Here is a 20,196-nt window from a genome sequence, read left to right on the forward strand (position 1 = left end):
AAATTTTACTTGGTATCTCCAATGTTGGATGCAGTTCCTGTCTCCCCCTCCCCCTCCCCACTCATTGTGGGGTGTCTGTCAGGGGGTAACCACCCACTAAAATGTCTGTCATTACCATCACAGCATTCTAGGATGTGCAAGTGCTATTGTAGTACAAATTTTACTAGGTATCTCCAATGTTGGATGCAGATCCTGCCTCCCCCTCCCCACTCGTTGTGGGGCGTCTGTCAGGGGGTAACCACCCACTAAAACGTCTGTCATTACCACCACAGTATTCTAGGATGTGCAGTGCTATTGTAGTGTAAATTTTACTCGGTATCTCCTAAGTTGGATCTAGATCCAATTAACCCCCCCTTTTCAGTGCGTCTGTCAGGGGGAACCCACCCTCCAAAATGTCTGTCACTGGTCATTCTATAATCAGTAGAGTCTGCAGATATATTATATATGGTCAGTTTCACAGTTTACAAGTCTACTCCTAAATACCGGTAGGGGTTACAGTCGGTATCTCGTTCGTTGTATCTCAATGGTCCGGGCTGCCGGTCTATATGTGATAGGAAAGTCCCTATAAGATTAAAGGGCAGAGTGCACAAGGCAGTGGTCAGACCAGCAATGACATACGGATTGGAAGCAGCACCTCTGAAGAAAACAGAGGGTAGAAAGTTGAACGTAACCGAGATGAGGATGCTTAGGTGGATGAGTGGAGTAACCAAAAAGGACAGGGTTTGAAATGAACATATTGGGGGTAGAGTAAAAGTCACTGATGCATCAAAGAAAGTGCAAGAGGCAAGGTTAAGATGGTATGGCCACCTGATGAGAAGAGAAGAGCAGCACATGGCAAGAGAAGTGATGGACGTGGAGGTGGATGGAACACGAAGGAGAGGAAGACCTAAGACCAGGTGGAGAGATTGCATTAGAGATGATATGAGGGAGAAGGGAGTATGGGAGGAAATGACACGGGACAGAGGTAGATGGAAGAGACTCATTAGAAACGGCGACCCCGAATAGGGATAAAGCTGGGAAGAAGAAAAAGAAGATATTTACTGTACAAGCATCTAAGTGCGTGTATTTAATAGTGTTGTAAATATTTCACGTTGTACTTTTTTTTATACTTCCCAATGTTGAGTTATAAATGCCCCCTCAGTGTTGAAACGGCATTACCTTGCGAATAATATACCTTTGTTCGTTAGACTATCAAGAGATATTTAACTGATGTAGACCCTTCTGCTCACATATCTCTCTCTAGTTCAGGTTCTGTACTCGGACTAAAAATTAATCCCATATTCACATAGTATTTAAGTACTAAGTATATATATATATATATATATATAGATATATATATATATATATATATATATATATATATATATATATATATATATATATATATATATACATAGTTATTTAGTTAGTTATTTTATTGGCAAAATATACATCTATTAGTATAAATTTGTCCAAAAAGAGACATACACAAAATATACAAAGTAGAAGGTAATCACTTTTGTTCTTGCAAGTAATTGGCCTACATAGAAAAATACAACATCAAGTACAAATAACATAAACATATAAGGTTATAAAAAAACGAAAAAGGAACTTACTATAGAGAAAAACGTAGTCACATAACTATCATTTTTAAGAAAATCATTCATTTATAAACATCGAATTATCTGTATCAAGTCCTAACCTACATTGTGCTTGAAAAAAAGAAATGTTTATGTGAAGAAAAACATAAAACAGAAAACAAAGTCGCACGAACATATACATATGTGTATATATAAGCGAATACCACGGGAAATGATAGTCAGGAATCCAAGCGCTTTCGTCTTTATTCAGACATCGTCAAGGAGCTACTAAAGTACAATTGGAGAGGAAGGCCTCAGGTACAAACAAGATCAGGAATACCAGATGATTAATTATCAAAAGGGTAAAAATTAAAAGGGATAATCCAGGATTATCGGATATCACACGGTCACAAACTTAAACAGATTCTGACCCTAACCGAAATTACAAAGTATCTTTACAGTCCAAAACATGTAAAAACTGAATATATTAATTTTGTTGCTTATATTTATCTACAACTTTTTTCATTATGAAAGCATCAAGTTTAAATAAACCAAGACTTAAATTTAGAACATTTCTATTATTTGACTTGATAAAACAAGATTCAATGATATTCCTTTTAACTGTGTCATTACATGGGACTAAGGCTCTTGCTTGACTCCAGTTAATAGGATGGTCTAAATCTCTCATATGTACAAATAATGCATTCGATATTTGCCCAGTTCTCACAGAATATTGATGTTGCTTAAGACGCTGTGAAAGAGATTTCCCTGACTTACTTGAATATTTGGAAGAGGAATTAGAGCGTCATGACATTCCCTTAAGTGTAGAAAATCTCATTAGTCTCATAAGGTTATGTATCAAAGATAGTAAATTTTGTTTCAATGGGGAATTTTTTGTACAAAAGTTTGGCATGGCCATGGGTAATCCCATATCTCCTGTCCTTAGCAATATTTACATGGAATTTTTTTAGACAAAACTCTTACCAAGAATTTTGCCCCAAAAAGTTATTTGGTTTAGATACGTGGATGATATCTTCTGTATTTGGCCAGTTCACGAAAACCTCCAGGAATTCCTTAATAATCTCTATAATTTAGTCCCTTCTATAAAATTTACTGTAGAGGAAGAAAGAAATTGTAATTTGAATTTTCTTGATGTAACTGTCCATAGAAATGATAGAAATTTCACCTTTTCAGTCTTTCGAAAATCAACTAATATTGCCTCTTTTGTTCATTACTACTCCAATCACCATCAAAATGTTAAATTCTCTGTTTTTTCTGGGATGTTCCTAAGGGCTTTACGTGTCTGTAGCCCGCAGTTTATTGACGCTGAAATTAAAACTATTTATGATATTGCATTGAAACTTAAATACCCAAGGACTTTTGTAGATGTGGCATGGAAAAGAGCTAGAAAGACATTTTATTCAACTAATGACAAACTTGAATTTAGTAAGCATAACATTCTAAAATTACCTTATGATGAAAGGTTTTTAGATATTCCTAGAATTTTAAAGCTTTTTAACATAAATGTTGTTTTCAGTAATATTAATGTCAAGAGTTTAGTAATCAAAAATTCTCCTAAAGATCTTCCAGGCTGCATATATGAAATTCCTTGCAAAAAGTGTGATAAAATCTATTACGGACAGACCGGGAAATCTCTTTCACAGCGTCTTAAGCAACATCAATATTCTGTGAGAACTGGGCAAATATCGAAAGCATTATTTGTACATATGAGAGATTTAGACCATCCTATTAACTGGAGTCAAGCAAGAGCCTTAGTCCCATGTAAGGACGCAGTTAAAAGGAATATCATTGAATCTTGTTTTATCAAGTCAAATAATAGAAATGTTCTAAATTTAAGTCTTGGTTTATTTAAACTTGATGCTTTCATAATGAAAAAAGTTGTAGATAAATATAAGCAACAAAATTAATATATTCAGTTTTTACATGTTTTGGACTGTAAAGATACTTTGTAATTTCGGTTAGGGTCAGAATCTGTTTAAGTTTGTGACCGTGTGATATCCGATAATCCTGTATTACCCTTTTAATTTTTACCCTTTTGATAATTAACCATCTGGTATTCCTGATCTTGTTTGTACCTGAGGCCTTCCTCTCCAATTGTACTTTAGTAGCTCCTTGACGATGTCTGAATAAAGACGAAAGCGCTTGGATTCCTGACTATCATTTCCCGTGGTATTCGCTTATTTATGAAGTCACGTGCATCTACTGTGATTTTTTAAGCATGTGTATATATATATATATATATATATATATATATATATATATATATATATATATATATATATATATATATATATGTTTAAGTTTGTGACCGTGTGATATCTGATAATCCTGGATTATCTCTTTGATTTCTACCCTTTTGACAATTAACCATCTGGTATTCTTGATCTTTTGTGTTACCTGATAACTTTCTTTTCAACTGTATTTCATTCGTTCCTTGACAATGTATTAGTAAAGACGAAAGCGCTTGGATTTCTGCCTATCATTTTCCTGTGGTATTCGCAATATATATATATATATATATATATTATATATATATATATATATATATATGTATATATTTATTATATTTATACATTTATATATGTGTATACAAGTAAACTTTGGTCGACTCTGCCGAAGGCTCATGAACGCACCCGTACCCTAAATGCAGTGTGAGCATAGCAAGTCGTCCCACGACTGTCACTTTTCACGCGCAACGGTGCTTAAAAGAAAGAAAGAGAGAGAGGCAGAAAGAATGAAAGAAAGAAACTAGTGACAGAAAGAATGAAAGAACATGAAGGCGACACTTGACAGACTGGTTCGCGCCAGCCGTTTCTTTCTGCTGCTGAAACCAGGAGACGAATCTTTTATTCAAACATCGAGCTATGTAGGCCAAGAATGATTTGTCTTTGACTCATTTGTTTTTTTTTTTACACATTATGTGCATTTTTTCTAAAAATTTTGTATTCAATCAAATCATCACTATAGCAGGACCTCGGCTGTTTTGTTTGTGTGTGTGTGTGTGTGTGTGTGTGTGTGAAAATTTATCATACGATCACTTGTCAAGAGCAGTTTGTTTGAAGCTGCTCATTAAAGTAGTTTTGAGTATGAGGGCGAACGTGGAAGTGCTTGAGACAAGCACTGTTATATATTTACATGCAGATTCATATTTGTCAGGTCAAAGTACTATCTTTAAAGCTATGTGTAAGACTGCCATCACCCAACTCTCCTTCAATCCCGGTCTCTCCTCACAGCTGAAGCAGCGCTTTTCAGTCTTAAACTGTCGTTGTAAAATCTCGTCAAGAAATGTCTGAATAAAACCTCAGATTTCTTCAAATGTTGGGGCTGGGGTGGAGGGTCGTTACGTGGTAAGGTCGGTCGGTCTTCCGGCAGGGTTTATGCTTAGGTTTCTATCAAAAAGAAGTGAGAGTAGTTCGAGATGCAAAAAAAGAAAGGAACAGAAACGAAACACGGAAATAAAAAAGCTACTCCTGGTGACGAAAATACGGCAAAGAGCGATCTGCCCTTTGTCTATGTGTCTATCTACTTCGGAGCTTCATATCGGGTGGTCAGTCATTTCTCATGTTTCGTGACAGAAGCGAACCAATATCACTGTTACAGGATCGCTGTATCTACACGCAGTCTGTTCTGTCCATTCAAGTATTTATGGTTTTGTGAACTTGGATTTTTTAAATCTCTTTCTCTGTTTACTAACTTACTTTACTTTACTTTATCTTCCCGCCACTGGCTAGTGGCATAAGGCTGATACATTTCCTCTCCATCTGTCTCTATCCTGAGCCATTTCCTTCGCTTCCTCCAGGTTCTGGATTTCTTCTTCAAGATCTCTGACAATTATGTCTATCCATCTCGTTCTTGGCCTTCCCAGTGGTCTTCATCCTATTTGTACTACTCTCAGCGCTCTCCTGGAGTCTCTATACCCATCCATCCTCAGGTAGGATGTCTCAGATATATTGGTCAAAACAAGAGTAAAAGAAGAAAAATCAGCGGTCGCTCATACCTACAACACCATCCTGAGACAAAGCTACGAGAGGATATTATTATTATTATTATTATTATTATTATTATTATTATTATTATTATTATTATTATTATTATTACGAGCTTGTTGGCGGATCTCGGCGATGCTGCCTCCCCTAATCTCTCGATCCCTTACCTACCACGCACCCCGCACACACCCGTGGCAGACAAACCGGTTTTTATGGAGTGGGTGGCTGTGTCAAGTCTCCCCTACTGTCTTGTCATAGGGGGTGGAGGACACACAAGATCTACTCGGATATTGTTACTATAGATTATTATTATTATTATTATTATTATTATTATTATTATTATTATTATTATTATTATTATTATTATTATTATTTCACCGCAACAAGCCCATTTTCAAATTAGGATAAGGCAGAGAGAAGGAAGGGCAAGCAAACCATGAATTGGTCACGACAGTCAATAAATACGTCTGAAACAAAGCAGGGCAGAAAGACCATCCATAGCAATTGCCAGGGAGCCTAAAGTGGTTTCACAGCCGATCGATCTTGCACTCGTGGTTGTTAATAATAAATGAAAGACTTTTGTTGCTGGGAAGAGTGACTCAGTGGCCTCCGATGCTATGCAGAGCAGAGCAAGTAGCAAGCGCTGATTCATGAGGCACGGCCACCAATGCATAGTGCCCTTGACCGAATTTGAAGGTTCTTTCGGGAAAAAGAGATTATAGAAGATAGACACTAAGTAAACTATGTTTCACGTAGGCTTGAGATCTTAATGACGAGTTTTTTCTTTCTCTGTCCAAATACCTGACTGCATCATTTTCGTTTATCCATCAACAGGTATGATTGCTGACGAAAGTATGATTATACATAAGTATCCTACGATCTTTGTTTCCATACGGACAGGAATAATGGTATTACGATGAAACTACCTCTAAAAGATTTCCTTTATTTGACAATACAACTTTAAGAAGAACAGCAGAAGTCAGATGGTAAGACACGTGAATATATATGATAATAATATCTGAGTGGATCTTGTTCGTCTACCCCCGGATGACGGTAGGGGAGAAATGTCACAGCTACCCAGCCCCTACAAACCGGTTTGTCCGCCCTAGGAGGGTTAGGGGTAGATAGGGGAACGGGAGGGGAGGGGAGACAAGCACCCTCCTCCTGCAAACTTGTTTGTCCGTCCCAAGTGGGGATGGGGTGGGTAGGAGACAGCAGAGCTGAGTTCCAGTGCACATAGCGCGAGCCAACAAGCTCGCCTGTGAATAGAATCCTTATGGAAATTATGAAAGTTCCATCTGTAGGCGAGGTAATGATGAAAGAAAAATGGAAATAGGTTGGATATGTCCTTCGTACAGCTCCTGGGAGGAAAGTATGCGATAGTTTCAGCGAAGTTCCGGTGGGAACCAGAAGAGTTGGAAGACTCCAGTCTTCTCAAGTGACAATTCTGAGACTGGGCTTCGATATGAGCGGAGATTTGCAGAAGACGTTAGAGGAAAAATGGATGGCGAATTACGCAGGAGCCTTTGTGTCACACACCGTTGGAGGCGATGATGTTGATGATGATGAGAACAACAAAAAATTGTTCCATGTATTCTATTAAAAAAGAAAGTAAAACAAAGAAAATTTAGTGTCAGGTTTATTGCTTCCTTCATGGTTTACACATGCTCTCATTCCTTCCTTTTACTTTCTTTTAAGCCCCTGTCCTTAAAAAAGATGGCGTCAGTTTGTCCATGCAATTGACCGTTGCACTTGAAAAAAGAAGGTGTAAGGTTTTTCTCAATGGCTAGGGCAAATGCAGAAAGATCATTGAGGCACCCAGTGCAGGAGACGCTGATTGCTGGCCAATAGCTATCTGGCCTACGACAGGTGCGCCTGGCATGGCGAACCCTAATCTTACTGGAAAGTAAAGCCCCTTGAACTGTTAGAACCTGCCAGATGAGATGATTGGCAATCTTAGTATGAAAAACATCCTCCCTTTCCAAGCCAGTCAGCATGGTTGCTCAGTCCCATGAAGTACCTTATTCTGGACACTGAGTCATGTCCAACTAAGGATGCGTGGACAATCAAAGTTTTTCAAAAGTGCTATTGAACACTGGTGTAATAAAGAACTGTGAATGCCGACTCCACTGAGTTAAGAGCTCAGTTATCACTAACTCGCATGCGTGAACATCTCTTACATTTGTGAGCATCTTTTCAAGAACAGTGTTCTTCGGGGCAGTACTAGCTCATTAACACAGCCTCTTTACGTTCCCAAAGGGTTGGAAAAATCTAGGAAATTCATGTGCAGAGACAGTTTTAATAAAGCAGCTGTACTCTGGAGGGTAATAACGACAGTACGCCACCATCATTGCTACTGGGTTATGCTGCAAAGGGATGGCCATTGCCCACCTGTTTCAACCTTCCTGGGCCAGAGTGCCTATTAGCCAAAAGACTTGTAGGAAATACTAAGAGTACAAAATTCGTTTTCCTGGCAGACTAAACATAAACTTACATAGGCAACTTATCATACACACACACCACAATAGGCTGAATAAGAGTCAACAAATGAAAGATAGTCCTAACTTGTGCCTTGCAGTTATCCAGCATTTCCCAAAGTTTCGTTCTTCACATAAGGTTGTTGACTTGTTTTCAATCTATTTGTGATATATATGGCATAACTTGTTGCTGTGCATTTATGACGTTTGAGTGTAGTGTGGACGCACCCTAAAGGTCGCCACTAACGTTCAGTTATACCTGCGCAGTTATGCCTGCACAATCGGCCTATGCAGGCAAAACTGAACCCACTAACGTGCAGTTATACCTGCGCCCAGGTATGCTGAGCGTTGGGGGCAGCTTTAACACGACCAAAGGAAAACCAAATCAGATTTTCTAGATTCGTCAGATACTACAATTGCAAAAAGAACTCTTGTTCTCTGATTTAAATCTTCGTATTTTTGCAGTGCTCAGAATTCGAGTAATAATCCGCGAAATTACATAAAGGATTTAAAGAATTTACTGCTCTGGCTATGAAGTGACAAGTGGCTTGACGGAAGCATGAGCAGTACAAAAAATTTCAGAATGAAGTTCTTCGGAAAACCTTGAATTTACTTTCTGCTCAGGATAGGTAGGAATATTTAGAAAAAACAAGGCGTGATCCGACCTCGAGCTTACTCATGATGCGTGCAAGATTTTCCACTGATGTATAAGTTGCAAACATTGTATTCCTAACTTAACTCATAATTAGTACTACTCATATTAATAAGAATTAAGGATCAAATAAAAAGGATGCAAATTAAACACGTGCATATATTATCAGATATAGGTGAAAACACAAAATAACTGAACAGAAATATAGGCTCTAAATTCAGTACATCAAATAAATTAAAACGTACTAAAATCTATGGACAGATGGGCGGTTGTTTCACCATTTTCCCAACGAAAATGAAAAAAATACGATATATTTTATTGGAAATCATTTTTCTGTACTGTTTAATATACACATTATTTATTTCGCACATTTTCATTTTAATAAATTAATCATAAATATCGTATCCTAAATTCTTGTACCTTTAACTCAAAGCGAAACATCTTTTTCAGACCTTTTTAGGCCTTCCCTGAAAACCCACAACAACATCAACAATAACAAAATAGTTCATAGGCTTACTCCCCAGAGTAAGCGAACATGAATATGAATTCGTGACCTGAATCGTCAGTATACGAAAGGACAGAACAAGTTTGAGAAAAGTCGTGGTTGAAAATTAAAGCAAAGCGAAAGAACCACTATTGAAAATCAAAAGCTCATGATGCAACATGAACTTACTGATACTCATACGTTTAATAATCTAGCATTCTGAACACACGTCACTAGATATGCGTAATGAGAATGTGTTTCATAACCCAACTACGTAAAAAATACGTATCACAGTTTGCATAAGACTGTCTCTTACGTAGCTGTGAATGCGTGTCTTCTTCACCTATGACTTTCATATCCGTAACGGGCTGCTCGTACGAGCAGGAGCCCGTGTTGGCCCAGGGCCAGCTTAATCTACCGGCAACAACAACAACAACTCATCTTTTTATTCAGGAAACCTGGCAGTGTTATTTCATAATTTTTCAATATATTCCAGCCGCGCATTCCTTCAGTCTTATAGTAGTTTCTACTTTAGAATTTCTCTCGCTAATCTTTTGGTTTACCATTAACATTTCATTCCTCTGGAGGCTTTGTTGTGCATAAAATCGTAATATTCAATCTCAAAACACCCATTTTCATTGTCATATCCTTATGTATTATCTACACGACGCATCATTTCTAACGAAGTTCCCTTTGTCTTGTTCATGGAGTTGTCTTTCTTCGCAGTGTCTAAAGTGCCCCATCGCCTGGCTTCCTCCTTTTGTTATTCTCCCAATCACTGGCATATTTTCTCTCATCTCCCGTTATATTTGGATTAGAGAACTCCATTCTAAGTTCAACTTCTCTCTCTCTCTCTATCTCTCTCTCTCTCTCTCTCTCTCTCTAACGTACATGGACTTGAAATCTAGTCCTGCTTGTGCATATATATTCCCAATACCGTTATGCAATCACTTTCATGCTTTATAATGAAAAGAGTGGACCGGTCTCTCATCTCGTTTTATTTATTAATCCGAGTGCCTTGCGATCTAGTCAATTTGTAAAGACCTTTAGGGGTGGAATTTTTAATCTCTCTCTCTCTCTCTCTCTCTCTCTCTCTCTCTCTCTCTCTCTCTCTCAACAGTCTTCAGTCTCAGAATTCCCTGAGTGGTCGTTGAACCGCGAAGGGCTTCTGAAATTACGACCTCTCACAAGGTCGCTCCTTTTCAGTCTCCCATATCAATTTTCTGTTGTCCTAACGATACCTTTTTTTTTTTTTTATCCATTTGTCGGTAAACATGCTCTTTGGGAGAGAATTGCCGAATTGGCGTTCTTCCAGGAGAAAAAGAATGCGTCTGTCTGAGCTCATTCAGAAAGACGACACAATGCGGAAAACAAGCTCGAATACACGAGGGGACAGAGGAACAGGTAAAGAATGCGTTCTCTATCCAAACAGGGACCCGCTTCTCCGTTACTGCTTGGTCTTGGGAGGTAGAAAGCAAGACCAGAGAGAGATCAACCGCGGAGAGAGAGAGAGAGAGAGAGAGAGAGAGAGAGATGCAGACAGCGGTTTTAGAGATAGAGAGATAAAGAGAGCAAGGGGTCGGAGCGCTGATCTGGCAGTCAGCACCGGGTCCTGTAATCACGCCGCCTCACCGACTAGATTTCTATCTCGGCGAGTTCCAGGTAGGCTCTCTCTCTCTCTCTCTCTCTCTCTCTCTCAGATCTTCTGGATTACCTGCCTAGCTCCTTTTTCATTCCTCGCCGCTCTCTCTCTCTCTCTCTCTCTCTCTCTCTCTCTCTCTCTTCTTATTTATTTGTATTAAACACGTTAGCTTAATGTACATCCCTTTTCATCCACCCGCCCCGTGTCTCTCTCTCTCTCTCTCTCTCTCTCTCTCTCTCTCTGTCTCTCCTCTAATCTATTTGTATATAACATATATAGAGGTTTAATGTGCATCTCTTTTCATAGCCTCTCTCTCTCTCTCTCTCTTCTCTCTCTCTCTCTCTCTCTCTCTCTCAACTATTATCTGGCTATCAATATTTATATAAATTTCATATGAACTTGTAGACAAAGATATAATTTACTCTTATGCAAATGACTAGAATTACCTGGGGAGATCTATGAATCCATTTGTTTATAAATATAAAATGCTGTACATGTTTCAATAACCTTTCCCTCTCTCTCTCTCTCTCTCTCTCTCTTCTCCCTCTCGTCTCTCTCTCTCTCTCTCTCTCTCTCTCTCTCTCTCTCTCTCTCGTAAATTAGCTTTTCTGATTGGATATTGCCCCCCTATCTTTTTTTCTCCCCCATTTTTTCCGTCCTTTTATTTAGTTATCTTATTTTAACGTATTCATTCATTCTTCAAATTTGTTTCCCTCTAATGAAAATTTATATTCCTATTTTCTTTTATTTCCCCTTTACTCTCTTTTTTCTTTGGTTATCCCTTCTACTGTGGCTTTGCACGTAATGAACCGCACTTTCATTTGGAAATTGATCGTTATCCTTCAATTTAAACGTAACCTCTTAATAATAATAACAATAATAATAATAATAATAATACTCATTACTTACACAGATATACATACAGGCATAGGTTTACACACGCCAACATATATATATATATATATATATATATATATATATATATATATATATATATATATATATATATATATATATATTAATTAACGCGAAATCTCATGGATCTGTGTCTCTACTTTGTATATTCCATATAGCTACGTATGGCCTTGGGCTCAAATAAAAATTTATTATTATTATTATTATTATTATTATTATTATTATTATTATTATTATTAAGTGTCAATATCCTGCACTTCCGTCCTCAGGAATCTCACAAAAGCGATCACTTCATGAACCTACAGGCCTGTCCTCACTAGGAAACATTGTTTGGAAACAAAGTTTACAAACTTTATTTGCAAACAATGTCTTCTAAAGTGGACAGGCCTTCACACTCCGATCGGCTTTGGCCTCTAGTGGACCGTTGTCCTTCCAGAGTTGGCTTCACTCTCGGTCATATTCTACTAAAACTTCTTGGCAGTTGACAATGATTGTCAAATGAATGTAAGAAATGTTAAGAAAATTGGTTTTTGTTCAAATGTAATCAAATTATTTAAATACCAGTTTTCTGTAAAAGACAAGTATTGAGATGGCTATTTGGCTGTCCGTCCGCACTTTTTCTGTCCGTCTTCCTATCTTGAAAACTACTGAGGCTAGAGGGCTGCAAATTGGTACGCTGATCATCCACCCTCCAACCATCAAACATACCATATTACAGTCCTCTAGCCTCAGTAGTTCTTATTTTATTTAAGGTTAAGGATAACCATGGATTGTGTGTCTGGCACCGTTAGAGATGCCAGCCGCCACCACATATTCTATATCTGGAAAGCAACTGAGCGGTACCCGGCATTTCATACTGCAGCACATCGAGAGATTCATTCAGCATTGTAGGCTGTACAGAAAACTCGACTGGTCTGAAGCTTTGGTATATTTTTCTTTTGTTGATGATAAGATTTAAAATCAAATCAGGGGTTTCAAAAATTTCTAGAAAAATCCATTTTGTTTCACTCCAAAAAATAATTATTCCTGTAGCAACTGGCATTAGCATTCATAGTCGGATCCGTTTACGCGCTGGAATCAATTTTAGCTGCTGCTGTTTTCAAAACGGTGTCACTTTTCATCTTACGAGTCAGCGTTCTTCCAAAACTTGAATTTCGGTGCACAAAGTGAGTCAAATAAATTTGAGTGATACCAGTGGGAACGGAACGTCGCTGAAATAAATTAAATCTTAGTAGCGCCAAGAACCTTGCTTTGCTTGACGACAGGGTAACGATAAAAGTGACAACAACAACAAATTCGGAATCTCTGCAAGTCACGAGATCATATAGGCGTAGTGATTTTGGGAATAATACCATCCATCATCTTTCTCATCTTAATAATGATATTATCCTTGAAGCATGTGCATCATTATCATTTCTCTTTTGCCTTTAATCTTTTGATCTTTATTTCCAATCATTTTGTCTTGCCGTAGAATAGTCAGTGTTATTATTATTTATTACTGAATTTTTTTATCGAATATTAGAATATTTTGGTTTGTGGCCTTTAATACGATTAACCAGTCTTTGGAAATTATCCTTCAAATGTAGGTTGATATTTTACTGAAATCTCATATTAAGTGTTGAAAGTATTAAAATGTTCTTCTTCCGTTCCCTCTTACTCTATCTAAATGTAGTGCATGTTAAGGACTAAACTTAATGTACTCCCCTTTCAGAATAAGGTAGGTACTCAAGACTGGAAGTTCTTATTTCCGAAAAGGAAATTCTATTGATATATATATATATATATATATATATATATATATATATATATATATATATATATATATATATATATATATATATGAATAATTATCACATCACCGTGACTCATATAAATTATTCGAGCTACAAGTGTCCTTTAATATCTAATTCGCTCTACCTCGGAAATGAAATATTTCCATATATATAAACCGAAGGTCCCGATTTCGTCTCTGTCCGCTGGACGGTGGTTCGAACCCACGAGAGGACGAAATTATTCAACTAAAAATTCCCCTTCGGTTTACATATATGGAAATATATCAATTCCGAGGTAGAACGAATTAGATATGAAGGGACATTTGTAGCTCGAATAATATATATATATATATATATATATATATATATATATATATATATATATATATATATATATATATATATATATAATTCCTGGGTCGGAAGTTTGTAATCAAATAATTCCATCGGTTTCTGAGATTAATAAGCAAAGGTTGGAATTAGCACCATAGGTGTCTGAACGACTGTTTATGACGAAACTGAAGCTTTGATGCGAGCACACGGAAAGTCGCTGATTTCGTCTTGGATCTCCACGGTCGCTTTGCGGGTCACTTGACGGTGTCACGATGAATAGCAACCTCGGAAAGGATCCATAACGGAAGTCCAGATCTCCGGAACAGCGCTGAGAATGAATTCACTTTCACATGTGGCAGTATAAGGCGTGAGCGACTAAGTCGTAGCTTAAAGGGGACGAGGGAGTGATCCGTTTTGCTTTTTTAATGACAAGTCTGTTAACTGGAACGGTTGGTCAGCTTTTGAATGCTGCAGTGAGGCTTTTGTTTTTTTTTTTTTTTTTAATAACTCGCATGAGGGATGAACCAAGTTTAGAAAAACCAGTGGTACCCAAGAACACGAGAAACAAGTACAAATTGCGCTGAAGTTTCTTCGGCGAAACCGCGTTTTCTGTGCAGCGTATAATTAAGGCCACCGAAAATAGATCTATTTTTCGTGGTCTGGGCATAACGCTCTATAAGCCGTTGCCCATGAAACTGTAATCACTGCCCGGTGGTGGCCTATCCTATATTGTTACCAGACGGACGATTATGGCTAACTTTAACCTTAAATCAAAATCAAAACTGCTGAGGCTAGAGGGCTGCAGTTTGGTATGTTTGATGATTGGAGGCTGGATGATCAACATACCAATTTGCAGCGCTCTAGACCCAAAAGTTTTTAAGATCTGAGGGCGGACAGAAAAAGTGCGGGCGGACAGACAAAGCCATCTCAATAGTTTTCTTTTACAGAAAACTAATAAAAAGGATTGGATATTTTTGCAAGATTACTATGATTGAAAACTGTCAATGTAGATTGCAACGTTGCAGAGAAGAGGAAGGCGTGGGAAACTGCAACCTGGTAAAAACTCACGAGAAACCGTTTTGAGTCATGGAAAAAGGATAAAACAAAAAATCCTATGCTTATAGACACCAGAAATTGTAGAGAGAAGATATTTTAATGCCAAGGATGCACAGTATAATATGTATTCTGCGGGAAAGATATCTTTGTGAACTGGTGAGGTTACGGCATCAGTATGAGGAAACCACGCAACATTAAAAGCTGCCTCAATCTTTCTTCACTTAACATAGGTCAGTGACACAGTTGCTACTGAGTTTCCCTACAGGTGTCCCTTCAATCGTATTCGATTATGTAGATGAGTTGTGTGGAAATTTAAAGAGCAATCAAATCATTTTTCTTTTTTAAATATAATACAGTGTTCCTCTTGACTGGCTTCTCTTCACAAAAATTCCAACTGTAAGGAAGACAACAAAAATTTTAGGGTAAGTCATCACTGACTCACAGTTATAGTAAATAGGGTCTCTCTCTCTCTCTCTCTCTCTCTCTCTCTCTCTCTCTCTCTCTCTCACTTACCGGCGCGATTACTCTTGAAAAGTTGTTGAAAATCAGATTAAAAGCGTATTCTTTCAAAGACAAGATTCTTATTAGGTTAGATTTAGAATTTCTTGAGTTCCGGTTGCGAGGTATCGTGCATGACTGATGATGCGTTAGACTTTGATGACTGAGTGGTTAAGACCTTAGCCAGGCTAAGGACGCCCAGGAGCTGAAGGTGGGGCGGGAAGGAATCGTGGGTGGCAGGAAATAATGGCAGATTGATGGAAGAGCGGAGTACTTAGCTATATATCAGATGTGACCTGATGTCTCGTGATGAGAGGTAGAACTGTAGGAAATCCGACCTTTATCATCACTTAAGTTGAGTACAGTTGTGTATGGTCGGTCCCTATGCTAATCCGAAGTATTCAAGTTTGTTTACAGGCGGCGCACTCCCCAGAACATACGAAGCTATCCTTCCTACGACGATGACCGCAGACCAGGATTAATCCTGACCGCAGACTTCAATAAGCATCAGCCCCGTAGAGGGGGTGGTGCCGTCAGTGCACCTCACGGGATGCACTGTAGGCGTTACGAAAGGTTCTCTGCAGCGTCCCTTCGGCTCCTAGCTGCAACCCCTTTCAATCCTTTTACTGCACCTCCATTTACATGGTATTTCTTCCATCTCGCTATCCACCTTCTTTTAATGATTATTTCAAAGTGCAACTGCGAGGATTTCTTTCCGTTAGACCTTTCAAACCTTTTACTGTCAATTTCCGTTTCAATGTTGAATGACCTCATATGTCCCAGTGCTTGACCTTTGGCCTAAACTCTACATGCCAATAAGCTAAGTAACGACACTCGTGGCACTCTTCGAGGATGCGCGCGGGGCACCTGGAGACATCTGGGGTTTGGCACATGCCCAAGGTCTTGATGATTGTGCTTCGTAACCGGCATACTCTCAGTCCACACTCGTTCATTCGGCTCGCCTCCTGAGAGATGCGTTTTCCTTAGTGATGATCAGGGCAGCTGAGGACAATTGAGTTACAAAGTCAGTGAAATGACCAAGGTTGGTAAAATATGCGAAAAAAAATTAATAACTTTTGTTATCGGTAACAGATTTTTTTTCTCCGATAGTTATACCAGGTCCCTTTCAAGTTGGGTGGGTAAGCGGAGTTTAAACTATAGTAGATTTACATCAACCGTGCATTTGACGGCTAGGCCAGTCCCTTACGACGCTCCTGATCGGCTGTTGATAAGCCAATCACAGGGCTGGAAACTCTCAGTCTCTCGAGAGAGTTCACATGGGCAGGATGCATGTTCCACCTCTCCTGAGGGATACATCTTTCAGGAGAGGTGGAACATATATCCTGCCTATGTGAACTCTCGAGAGAGACTGAGAGTTTCCAGCCCTGTGATTGGCTTATCAAAAGCCGCTCAGGAGCGTCGTAAGGGACTGGCCTAGACGTCAAATGCACGGTTGATGTGAATCTACTATAGTTAAATTTACGAGACGATGATGAAATACTATCAGTTAAAATCTCTCTCTCTCTCTCTCATCTATTCCACCTCTCTCTTTTGAAATTTCTACTGAACTCGAGCGGTTATCATGTAGTTATAGTTTGTATCTTCCTTATGCTGCATATTTTAGGAATCTTTCTATCTTGATGAGGACTATAAATGGTAGCCCAAGTTTTTAGAACATATTTAGAAAGAGATATGAAGTATGAATGTTATTATTCATGACAAATAAACACTCCTATTAAATGAGCCAGTAAATGCAAAGAAAACATCGAAGAGACCAAAGTAAAATTAAAATCACCATAACTCTCTAAAACCAAGACTAGAGTGCAAGTGCGCCAAAGTGACATTATAGTTTCTCTGACACTTTCGGGAACAAATTGGTGCAAAACTGTTGTCTTCAAAAAAAAAATAATAATAAAAAAAAAGACCTTGGATGCAACAAGATGGATCTCTCGTAAAATCTCTCAGCAGTCATTTGACTTGGCCAACATAACTTAGTAATCCACGCCAAAACAAAACAAAACAAAAAAACAAAAAAAAATGTTTCTTCTCCCCGAAAGTAACATTTCTATCTCTCCCAGAATCTTCTCATTCACTAGTAATCGCGAAGCCCACCAGTGGTAGGACGTTTTTGGCCTACATGTAACCTATTGTGTTACGTTGCTAAGCGGAGAACCAAACCGGACCCAAAACATAGCCTCGTCTGATCTGGTAGAGTTCTTAAAGTGATGAATCTTGGGAAAAACATTAACTTCGCAACGAAAATGTCAGTGTACGGAACAATTTATAGCTTGCATTTTGAAGAATAGTACTGTTCTACGCACATTTTTAATTGTATGACACATGGCTAAAGAATAAGATATAGTTCACTTTGACTCCTTTATATGTATGCCCTTGCATTATCATCAGAACATGTACAGGAGAAAACTTATCAGAACAGCGCCGCCGACATTGGAACACCAGGTGAGAACTTTTCCACGAGAAGAGCGCGAATTTGGTTCCAAGGAGCCAAACCGTCGTTTACAAACAAATTTAACAGCCTCTTAACTCCCTTCATTTTTCCTGAAGAAATCGAGGAATTTACAGGTCATTGTAGGTATAAGGAATGCATGTATCTGACGTAAGGGACCAATAGTCTACAAATTTATTCATGTTCAAAGAATAGTGTGTGACGTTCTTAAATGTAATCTAGACAAAAAAAATAATTTCACCGTCGTCTGGACTCCAGTATATAACATTCCTTTAATTTATCATGATACACTACGGAATGAAGATCCATTTTTTTTAGTTTTCTGTATAAGAAAACTATTGCGATGCATTTGTCTGTCCGTCCGCAAGTTTTCTCTCCGCACCTTTTTTGTCGGCCATCAGATCATAAAAATTACCGAGGCTAGAGGGCTGCAAATTGGTATGTTGATCATCCATCCACCAATCATCAAACATATCAATTGCAGCCCTCTAACCTCAGTAGTTTTATTTTTATTTAAAGTTAAATTTAGTCGTAATTGTGCTTCTGGCAACGATATAGGACATCTCACCCCCGGGCCGCGGTTCATACAGCATTATACCGAGACCACCGAAAGAGAGAGCTATTTTCGATGTCCTTGATTTATACGCTGCAGCAGCTGTACAGAAAACTCGATTGCGCGAAAGAAACTTCGGCGCATTTTTTACTTGTTTATTAGTAAAATCCAAGTGAAATAAACTTCACTGCTGGTTGCTACCATTGGTGGTGTTTTAATGTTTAATGCAATATCAAAGGACATTCAGTATGAAAATCATTATTAACCCGGATCATCATCTTATCATCATTATCGCCGTTGTCATCGTCGTTTCATCTTCATTATTGTGACCTTTATCAAACTTTTTTCCTCCCGCTACCGTTAGGGTCGTCAAAAATCGTGACCCAGAATCATCACCTCGGTTGGCATCATTATCATTTCTAACGTTATCGTCATTATTCCTGTTGTGCTTTCAGTCTTTGTTCCACTTACTCCCTTTTCTAGCTTTCTGTAAAAAAGAACTATTGTGACGGCTATGTTTGTGTCCTTTTAGGGGTCATTTCTCCCCTTCCCCCTGGGCCCCCTCTGGCCAGGTCCTACGTCTGTCCGCTTGCTCTCTTCTGTCCGTATTGGTATGTTGACCATCCACCTTCCGATCATCAAACATGCTAAATTGCAGCAGCCCTTTAGCCTTTGCAATTTTTTTTTTCCATTTAAGGTTAAAGTTAGTCATGATCACGCGTCTGGTAACGCTATAAAACGGGCCACCACCGGACCGTAGCTGTAAGTTTCATAGGCCGCGACTCATAAAGCATTATACCGAGACCACCGAAAGATAGATCTATTTCCTGTGACCTTGATTATAGGCTGTACAGAAAACTCATTCACGCCAAAGAAATTTAGGTGCATTTTTTTAACCTTTTTCGTTTTTTTATTTTTTTCCCCCGATGGGTGATCCCGGGGGAACTTCCCTCCCGCGTCGGACTGATTTTCCTCGATAAGGGATCGAAATCTGCCGAGGTGGTCTGCCTGGCGAAAGCCCAGAGAATCCGAATGCCTCCTGAATAGCAACAGATCCTATTGGAATCCCCTTTTCTTCTTCTTCTTCTTCTTCTTCTTCTTTTTCCTCTTCTTCTTCTTCTTCTTCTTCTTCTTTTTCTTCTTCTTCTTCTTCTTCTTCTTTTTCTTCTTCTTCTTCTTCTTCTTCTTCTTTTTCCTATTCTTCTTCTTCTTTTGTTTTCCCTCTTCTTCTTTTTCTATTTCTTCTTCTTCTACTTCTTCTTCTTCTTCTTCTATTTCTTCTTCTTTTGTTTTCCTTCTTCTTCTTCTATTTCTTCATCTTCTTCTACTTCTTCTTCTTCTTCGACTACTTCTTCTTCCTTTTCCTCTTCTTCTTCTTTACTTCTTCTTCTTCTTCTTCTTCGACTACTTCTTCTTCCTTTTCCTCTTCTTCTTCTTTACTTCTTCTTCTTCTTCTTCTACTTCTTCTTCTTCTTCTTCTTCTTCTTCTTCTTTTCCCTCTTCTTCTTCTTCTTCCTCAAGTTATTTATTCCATGCGTACAGCAGCTCTCTGATGGCTTTGGATTAAGGAGTCTGTTAGAGGCATTCACCATCAACACATACATGCTACTGAGTAGCCACGATAATCCTGGATTTCTAAGTGGCCTCATAAATCTTTGATCCGTCTTCCATGTTCCTGGGTCAGAAGGGAAAACAAATGAAATAACTCTCCCATTCTTGGTGGAATCCGAACCCTCTTCTCACACCAGAAAGTATAACGTTACTGCCAACTCACCAAGGCA

This window comes from Macrobrachium nipponense, chromosome 12 (genome assembly GCF_015104395.2).
Source record: "Macrobrachium nipponense isolate FS-2020 chromosome 12, ASM1510439v2, whole genome shotgun sequence".
Classification (NCBI taxonomy): domain Eukaryota; kingdom Metazoa; phylum Arthropoda; class Malacostraca; order Decapoda; family Palaemonidae; genus Macrobrachium; species Macrobrachium nipponense.